Below are 9,405 nucleotides of genomic sequence, written 5' to 3' on the forward strand. Positions count from 1 at the left end.
GACAGCTATCCACATGGCTCAGGGAACTGTCTGTAGACACAGCCTTTCTATTCCTTAACAGGAGTGATTGCACAGAAAGACAATGTCTGAGACAATGGGTATTGTCAAAGAGGAAGGAAATTCTTTCAGAAGATGCGTCAATTGGGAGGGAGAGGCACAGACTACCTCAAATCCCCCTCTCTGATTACTAAGATAAAGAGTTTTTGTGGAGCTGAAAATCAATAATGCATACGGGGAGTGAACCCCACTGCATGTTTTGGGTGGAGTGCAGGGCCCACAAGCATAGTGAGGAATCATGCTAGTACATACGTCTCATAAACAGAAAACCATGGGCAAATCCCTCCCGAGAGTGGATTTCTTTCTATTTTAAGGAGGTAGTAATCATTCTTTTAGCCTTGTGAGCAGGCTCAGTGTCTCTTGAGCACAATCTTTTGTGGTCTATTGCTTATCTTGTCTTTCTCCGGACAATCTGGCAGAGTAAGGTGCTATGGTTAACTCAGGGCTACGGGGAGGTTCTGTTGTTCCTGGGAAAGACTCAAAACAATTGCCTCAGGGTACAGAGACTTACAAAGTTCTGTTCAGCATTTTGTACTGAGACCTCTCTGTCTTTTCTCTGCTTTTCCCAAGACTGCTGTTGCTAGGCCACTGGAGATAAGATAACTAATGCTCCCTGTTTCATCCCTGTCAAGTCAAGGCCACTTAGCTGCTTCCGTTCTTACGTGAACACTGAAAACTCCTTTTGGACCATGAGGGAGTTAAGACACTTGAGAATTATAAAATTTTGGTTATAAAGCTGGTTATCTTTCTGAATAAGTCTGTGTGTGGATATATGCTTTCTTCCTGAAGGGTAAATACTTAGGAGTGAAATGGCTGAAATATATGACAGATGTAAGGTTAACGTCATAAGAAAGTGCCAAAGTGTTGCCAAGTGTTTGTACCATTTTTCATGGCCATCAGAAGTGTATGAAAGTTGTGTTCTCCAGAAACTTGCCAATGCCTGGTGTGGTCAGTCTTTTCAATAATGGTCATTCTCCAGGAATGTAATAGTATGGTTTTCATTTTTCTGTTCCCAAGGATTAATGGTATTGAACATATTTTCATGTGCTTATTTGATATTTGTATATTTTCTTTAGTGGAGTGTCTAGTCAAATATTTAACCCTTTTATGTACTGAAGTATATAAGTATCTATTTCTTTTTATGGACTCATATAATATATTATATTTTCTGCATACAACTCATTTCTTAGATATATCATTTTCAGTTTTTTCCCATCATGCATTGTTTTTTCATTTTCCTACGTTTGTACTGGGAATAAGCAAAGCTTTCACTTTGAAGACATCCGTTTTATAGATTTCTTCAATTATGGATAGTGATTTTGTTGTCTCATCTATATAATCTTTTCTTAACCCAAAGTCGTAGGACGTTGTCCTAAATTTTCTGTAAGCTATTTATTCTGCTTATGTTTTAAGTTGAGATCTATAATCCATTTGGGGTTAAGTTTTGAATATGATATGGTATATAGATCACAGTTTACCTTTGTGAATATGGATATTCACTTGGCCCCACCAAATTTGTTGAAAAGCCTATCTTTGCTCATGAATTACCTTTGTGGTTTTTCTAAATATTACTTGTCTCTATAGGTGTGGGTCTAATTCTGGATTCTTTATTCTGTTATATTTATCTACTCTTTTACCATGATTTGTAGTGTACTGTCTGGATTACGGTACACATATAGTATAAGAAATAGTGTTTTTTATGATTTTTTTTTCTAAGACAGAGTGTCACTTGTTTCCCAGGCTAGACTGCCATGCCGTCAGCCTAGTTCATGGCAACCTCAAACTCCTGGGTTCAAGGGCTGCTCCTGCCTCAGCCTCCCATGTAGCTGGGAATACAGACACCCACAGCAATGCCTGGATAATATTTTCTATGTTTAGTAGAGATGGGGGTCTCACTCTTGCTCAGGCTAGTCTGGGACTCCTGACCTCAATCAATCCCCCCATCATGGCACCCCAGGGTGTTAGGATTACAGCCGTCAGCCCACTGTGTCCAGCCTGCACTTAGGTATTGTTTGTCTTCCAACTTTGTCTTTTTTCAAAGCAATTTTCGTAGTTTAGATCCTTTGTATTTTTACATGAATGTTATAATGAGCAAGCATGACAATTTCTTTACCAAAATGTATGTAAGGATTTTTCTTCAGGCTGCATTAAATCTATAGTTTAAATTAAGGACAATAGATATCTTAGCAATACTATCTTTCAACTCATGAAGACACTATGTCTTTCCATTTACTTAGATCTTTAATTTCTCTTACCAGTGTTTTGTAGTGTTCAATGAACAAGTATTTCACATGTATGGACAGACTATTCCTTATTATTTCACAATTCTTGTTGAAATTATAAATAGTAGTATTGTTCATTACAGTTTTCATGTATTTTATTTTCATTGTGCTGTCAGCAGTCTAATGTTTAACAATAGCTGGTGAGGAATCTTTGAGGTTGAGATTTTATGCTACTTATCATATTTAAAAAAAAGGTAATTGATACTTAACTTATACTTGCCTATGTTTTCTTGTCAGCTTTTATATTTTTATCAATAAATATATCATATATTCCTTTTTTAATATTTACTTGGACATTCTATTATTTTTTTTCAGATTATTATGTGGGTATGTACATTTTGGTGACGTAGTTTGTTCTTATATGGTTAAAGTCAGAGTTATAGTGTGTCCTTCACCCAGAAAGTATGATATAGATGAGGATTGTACCCATTGGTTGGGAATTTAGCCATCCCTTTTTATCCCTCTCCCCACTTGAATTTCATTGATTTCTATTCCCATGTGAGCATATAAATGTTGATAAACTCAGTCCAATTTAGTAGTGAGTACATGTGGTGTTTGTTTTTCCATCCTTGTAGTTCTTCAGTGAGAAGAGTGGTCTCCAATGGCATCCAGGTTGTTACAGAAGACACTGGATCTCCATCTTTTTACCGCTGACTAACATTCCATGGTATGCATATATCACAGTTTATTAATCCATTCATGTATTGAAGGGCACTTGGGTTGTTTCTTTGTCTTTGTGATTAGGAACTGTGCCACTATAAACATTTAGGTGGAAGTTTCTTTATGGTAAAATGACGTTATTGGCAATGTACTGAAACGAGGGAGTAAAATGTTCTGGAGACAACTCTACAGGTAACCTCTAGAAAAATCCATTACTGAAATAGTTTAAGTAGATTTCAACTTCATAGTTGACATCAGAATTGCATCTATTGAATGGTGATATTTTTCTTCTATATACCCAGCATTCCACCTATATGAATTCCTGTGATCTTGGGAAGTGAGAGGGGTGTGGGATGAAGCAGGTATGTAGGTATTTATGAATGTGTATATTGCCAAAATTGCCAAGAATGTTTATTGTGAGGGATAATGGGATTATATCCTGCATCATGTGAGTCCTTTTCATTTCCTAGCACAAATTAGCAATGTAAACTAAGGAAAAAAAGTCAAGCTTTTAAAAAATGAAAGTTACTTTTCTTTAGTCTTACTGAGGACTAAAACCCAGAAGAGCCTTTCAGAGTTTGTGTTAAACTACTCCAAAGCAATATTTCAGCCCACACTTTGCATAGTTGGTGGTGGCAGTTGTGTATGTACTCAGAAGTTATATCAACATGCTCAAAAGCTACGTGAGTATAAAATCCTGTCAAAGCTTGGATTCAAGGGTACATCTGGCTATAGATTACAGAAACATAGTCATTAATCCTGTCAGCCGTTATTTTATGTATAAGAAAAGACAAGGGCTAGAATCATAGAACTTATATTTTTTGTTTGTTTATCACTGTATGTTCTTGCAATTAAAGAGGTGAAAGGCTACTGCCCTTGAGGTGTTTGATGGGTATGACAAATATAGGAATACACAATTATAAAAAGTGTGACTACACAGTAACCAGGGTATATGTAAGAGGTATACAATCAGGAATTAGTGTTTCTCTACAGGCTCTTAGGGGAAAAAGTAGTAGGTGCTTCATTAAAGGTACCTGGTAAAAATATATTATATATTTTTTAAGGTTTTTTTTTTTCATTATTTGGGATTCATTGAGGGTACAAAGAATGAAGTTACATTGATTACATTTGTTAGATAAAGTCCCTCTTACAATTGTGTCCTATCCCCAAGTGGTGTGCCATACACTATGACTCCCAACCCCCTCCCTCCTCCCGTTTCCCCACTTGCTTATTCCCCTATCCCCCCCCACTCTTGAATTAGCTCATCTACTGACTTCATATTAGAAGAGAGTACATTGTATTCTTGCTTCTCCAGTCTTGTGATGCTTTACTAAGAAGAATGTGTTCCACCTCCATCCAGGTTAATACAAAAGATGTAAATCTCTACCTTATTTTTAGTGGCTGAATAGTATTCCATGGTAGACCTATAGCACAAGTTGTTAACCCTTTCCTGGGTTGGTGGGCATTTTGTCCATTTCCACATTTTGATGATTATAAATTGAGCTGTGATAGACATTCTGGTGTAAATGTCCTTATGATAAAAGGATTTTTTTTTTCTTCTGTGTAGATTCCTAGTAATGGGATTGCAGGATCAAATGGGAGGTCTAATTTGAGTTCTTTGAGGATCTTCTGGGTAGATGCCTAGTAATGGGATTGCAGGATCAAATGGGAGGTCTAATTTGAGTTCTTTCAGGATTCTCTATACTTTCTTCCAAAAACATTATATTAGTTTGCAGTCCCACCAGCAGTGTAAGAATGTTCCCTTCTCTCCACATCCATGCCAACATATGCAGCTTTGACACTTTGTGATGTGGACCATTCTCACTGTGGTTCAGTGATATCTCAGAGTATTATTTTTTTTGTCATGGCGATTTCGCTGAAGCTTTTATTGCCTATATAGTAATATGACAGGGATCATAAGAAACACAATTGAACTTACAGAGATTGGTTGATGATATTCACTAAAGATAATCTTGATTTCAAGTATTTTTATATGTGGGCCCTTCTAATTTTATAAATTTTACTATCTAAAAAGCATAACATTTTAAAATGTACCTGTTGGGTGGCACCTTGTCTCCCTGCCTCTGCCAAATTGCAACAAAAAAATAGCCAGGCATTGTGGCGGGCACCTGTAGTCCCAGCTACTCATGAGGCTGAGGCAAGAGAATTGCCCTAAGCCCAGGAGCTGGAGGTTGCTATGAGCTGTGTGATGCCACAGCACCCTACTGAGGGTGATAAAGGCTACAAAAAAAAATGTGTACTTGTTTTATCATTTGGCTAAAATGAAACTGTACCTGTGGTTCAGTTCAAAACAAAGAATCAATTTGAGGAGTTTACCAGAATAAAGACTGAAACGCTTATGAATTAAAGCAATTCAAGCTGTGTGTCTCTGTCAGTCTCTATCACAAACTTTTTCTGTCTCACACACACACAGCGCCATATGTGTAAACATTTTTTTAGTACAAATATTCCCTTTAACCAGACATTTATCTTCAGAACAATCAAAGTACATGAAATCAGTCTTCTCTTTTTAGCCCTAGTAAAAATTTTAATTCTATGATGACATCATAATGAACAACCTTAACTTTTATGCTACATAATTATAGTCAAAGCTTTATGTATTTTTGTTTAGAATTACACAGAAATTATAAATGTTTACTACAAAACTGATGACAAATGCTATTTTTTTGAAAAGGTTTTGCATTTAAAAAAATATCTGTAAAACCCAAGGCACTAGGCCATGAACCAATATCAGACTGTTACAGAAAACAATTTATATTTGGCGAAAAATAGCTAATGAGATCTCATTTCAAAACACAGCATACTTGAATTAATCAATCTGAAAACAACACGGTAATTCAAAATCTTCTAAACAGGAAACAAAACAGTACATATATATGTATATCTCTCTCTCTCTGTCTCCTTTAATTTTTTTTTCATAATTGAAGTTCCTCTTTATATTTACAAAAATGAAATCAGGAAATACTGAAAGCAGCAGGATTCTCCTTTTCTTTTTAATAACCAATTCCAGTCGCCTAAATAGAAACATTTTTCCTTATCTGGGCATTGTGGAGGGCACCTGTAGTCCCAGCTACTAGGGAAGGTGAGGCAAGAGAATCGCCTAAGCCCAGGAGTTAGAGGTGGCTGTGATCTGTGTGATGCCATGGCACTCTACCAAGGGCGATAAAGTGAGACTATGTCTCTACAAAAAAAAAAGAAAGAAAAAAAAAAAGAAACTTGTTTTTCTTTCAGTATAATTACATTTTTAAAGTTATGATGGAATATTAATATAATGTCTATAAAAAAGCTTTTTAGTCAATTTCAAAATCAAATAAAAGCAGTTTTAATATATCATTGTTCTGTAAAATCATTTCCACATTTGCATAAAATGTACTGCTATTCTGAAGTACATTCCGTTGTTAATACCAACCCCAGACCTTAGAGGGTACCTGAATATACCAGCAAAATATATTCCTATTAAAGGCCATAGTCATCCAACATAGGAAGTATTATGTTTTTGACCTGCTTTACGGAAATGTTTAAGAAAGCAATAAACCCTTCTTCACATGTCAGTAAGTGAGCAGTGAAATGAGCTTTTTCAGCATGAAAGCAGTTCATGGGTCTTGTAATAAAAAAAAATACATACAAGATTGCATTCTGCTTTGATGAGAAAACAGAGCTAATTTGAATAAAACAAAAACAGTAAAGAAACTACTTAATTTACAAAAATGGAAGCCAGATTAGTATTTAACATCAAGTGTATGCTTGTTCGAAAATTTTTGCTCCTGAAGTAAATATTTGGCAACCACAGTGATTAGCAGTTAACACAATTTCAACAAAATAAGAAGTCATCAAAAATGGACTACTTGTCTAAAAGAGCAGTACCTATATTATAAAAGTTGAACTGCATGGATCATCACAACTGTTTTCAAAATTTAACCCTACTATCTTTCTTATAAATTAAGAAAATTTCATTGTGCTCTATAGTGTGTTGACAAAAAAAGAAAAAAAAAAAGCAAAACAAAAAATAAACCCTCATGCCTAAATTTAGAATATTGTATTCTGTAGTAATCACAACATTTGAAACAAATTAAATAGTTTAACTTATTCAACAGGCATAAAAGCATTTAAAAAGCACAGTGAAATCCAATTATGTAGTGAGCATAATGTAGTGAGGAGTGGAACCTAACATTATGTAGACATTTTTTAAATAAAAGATCCCTGTAGGGCAACTATATATAAACATGGGTATGTGCAGATTAGATCTGTGGAAGCTTTTTGAAATTTGGAGTCTGAAACACATTTTTCAGGTAGGCACCAAGTGATCCTAAAACTTTTTCACATTGGTTATTTTGACATTTTTTTTCATCAGATACTCTACTCAACATGTGATTTGACAGAAAAAAAAAAATTCTCCCAAACCAAAATACCACTCCAGATCAGGTACATTTAAATATATCACTCTTGTTGGAAGTGCTATTGGCATAGTCTTTGCAACTACCCCAAAGCATGTATTTCAGAAGTTTTTATAAATTGTTTGTGATGTTTGTATGTTGAATTCTTATGCCAACAGTTTTCTGATGAACTCAGCATTGTGCTTTATGCAAGAATGGAAACTTCAAAATAATCACCATAAAGCTTCTAAGACTTATGGGAGGATAAACTAGGATGGTCCACAGATATACGATGAAATCCACAATGTTAGAATTATAAATGTTTAGAGCAGTCCAGACTAGAAGACAAGCCCAAACCACCATTAGAAGAATGAAATACGATATAGTCCAAGATGTACATATCCTTAAAGTTTTGTCTCAGCCCTCAGTCTGAATTGTGAGGATTGATCTTCAGTTCAGTCCAGCCAGCAGAAACTGACTGTGCAATTTTCTGTTGTATTTATTGTACTGACTATGTACATTCTAGAAGGTTTCTTTAGTGCTACACTGTTCTACTTTTTGTCCCAGCAGTTTGAGGGTGTGCAAATTCCACAATGTCATCAATAAGAACAAGCCATGCTCCTTCTTCATCATAATTAGACGTGTTATCTGCAATCATTGCACTGAAGTCTAAAAGAAGGTTCCAAGTATCTTTTGGTATTGATTATTTATGATATTCCAACAAAAATTTATTCCATAAGTCTAAGAATTTAAATTTTCCATTAAGTACTAAGTTCCAGTAGGCAATGGCCATTTCTTGATCTAATCGTTTTTGTCCTGGGATTAGATTCTTTGCTAAATTAAAAGTAAACTGGTAAAAATCCTTAAATTGTCCTGGTTCTTTCAATACTTGTTCCATATTGGGTATCTGATCCTTTAGTTTTTCTATGCTGTCACATCCTAATTCTGTCATGGCATCCATGAACTCCTCCTTGGAGAACTCACACTGTGTTGCTGCTTTGAACTTCCATGCAACAATCAACACACTAATGCTGGCTGGATCGAGTTCCAGGTCATCACAGAATTGTTGTACACAATCTATTCCAATTTTATTTTCATCTTGAGAATCTTTGCAACTATTGTATATTTGTTCTAACTTCTTCCTGTCCAATGATCCTTTTACACTTCCTCCTATATAAAGTTCAGGATTTTGGGAAAAATTATCTGTTGCAACATCTAACTTCTAGTCATTTTGACACAGACAACTTACTGCTGTTTTTTCACTAGATTTATGAAGATGTAAAGTGACTAACTTTATCCTTCTGTGATGATTTCAACTTGTTTATGTTGGTATCCTCCAGGCCTCTCACCTCCTCCTCCAGCTCCACAGTGAATCTCAGAGTACTTTTGACTTGCATTTCTCTGATGATTAAGGACAATGAGCATTTTCTCATATGTTTGTTATCCATTCATCCGTCTTCTTTAGAGAGGTCTTTTCATCTCTCTTGCCCAGTGATATATGTATGGGATTGTTGGATTTTTTTGTTGTTGATCTGAGTTCTCTATAGATCAGGTGTCCTCAAACTCATGCCCTCATGAGTCACATGCAGCCCGCCTAGGACATTTATCCAGCCTGCTGAGTGTTTTTACTGCCCCTGCCTGTCCTGCTTAGCATCTGACTCATCCCAGGGCCTGCAGTCCAGCCCTCCAAAGGTCTGAGGGTCAATGAATTGCCCCTCTGTTTAAAAATTTTGAGGACCCCTGCCATAGATCCTCGTTCTCAAGTGGTTGTCTGATTCATAATATGCAAACATCTTTTCCCATTTTGAAGGTTGTCTGTTTGCTTTGTTTGTTGTTTCCTTACCTGCACAGAAGCTTTTCAGTTTAATTAAGTCCCATTCAACCTGATTATCTTCCCTTTGTAGAAAGAAAGTAATGATGGCCACCTCTAAGAGTATGGCTTGGAGGATTTGAAGAGAATAAGCCTGAAAATAAAATTACCACATAAGGCATGTGGCATTTTCTAGGCCCTC

General features: G+C 35.8%; 1 pseudogene; it reads right to left on the reverse strand.

Annotated features, from left to right (window-relative positions):
• Positions 1-7,934: 7,934 nt before the first annotated feature.
• On the reverse strand, positions 7,935-8,790 carry LOC100953023 (annotated as a pseudogene).
• Positions 8,791-9,405: the final 615 nt, after the last annotated feature.

The sequence above is a fragment of the Otolemur garnettii genome, unplaced genomic scaffold (genome assembly GCF_000181295.1).
Source record: "Otolemur garnettii isolate 467f Iridium unplaced genomic scaffold, OtoGar3 scaffold00438, whole genome shotgun sequence".
In the NCBI taxonomy this organism is placed as follows: domain Eukaryota; kingdom Metazoa; phylum Chordata; class Mammalia; order Primates; family Galagidae; genus Otolemur; species Otolemur garnettii.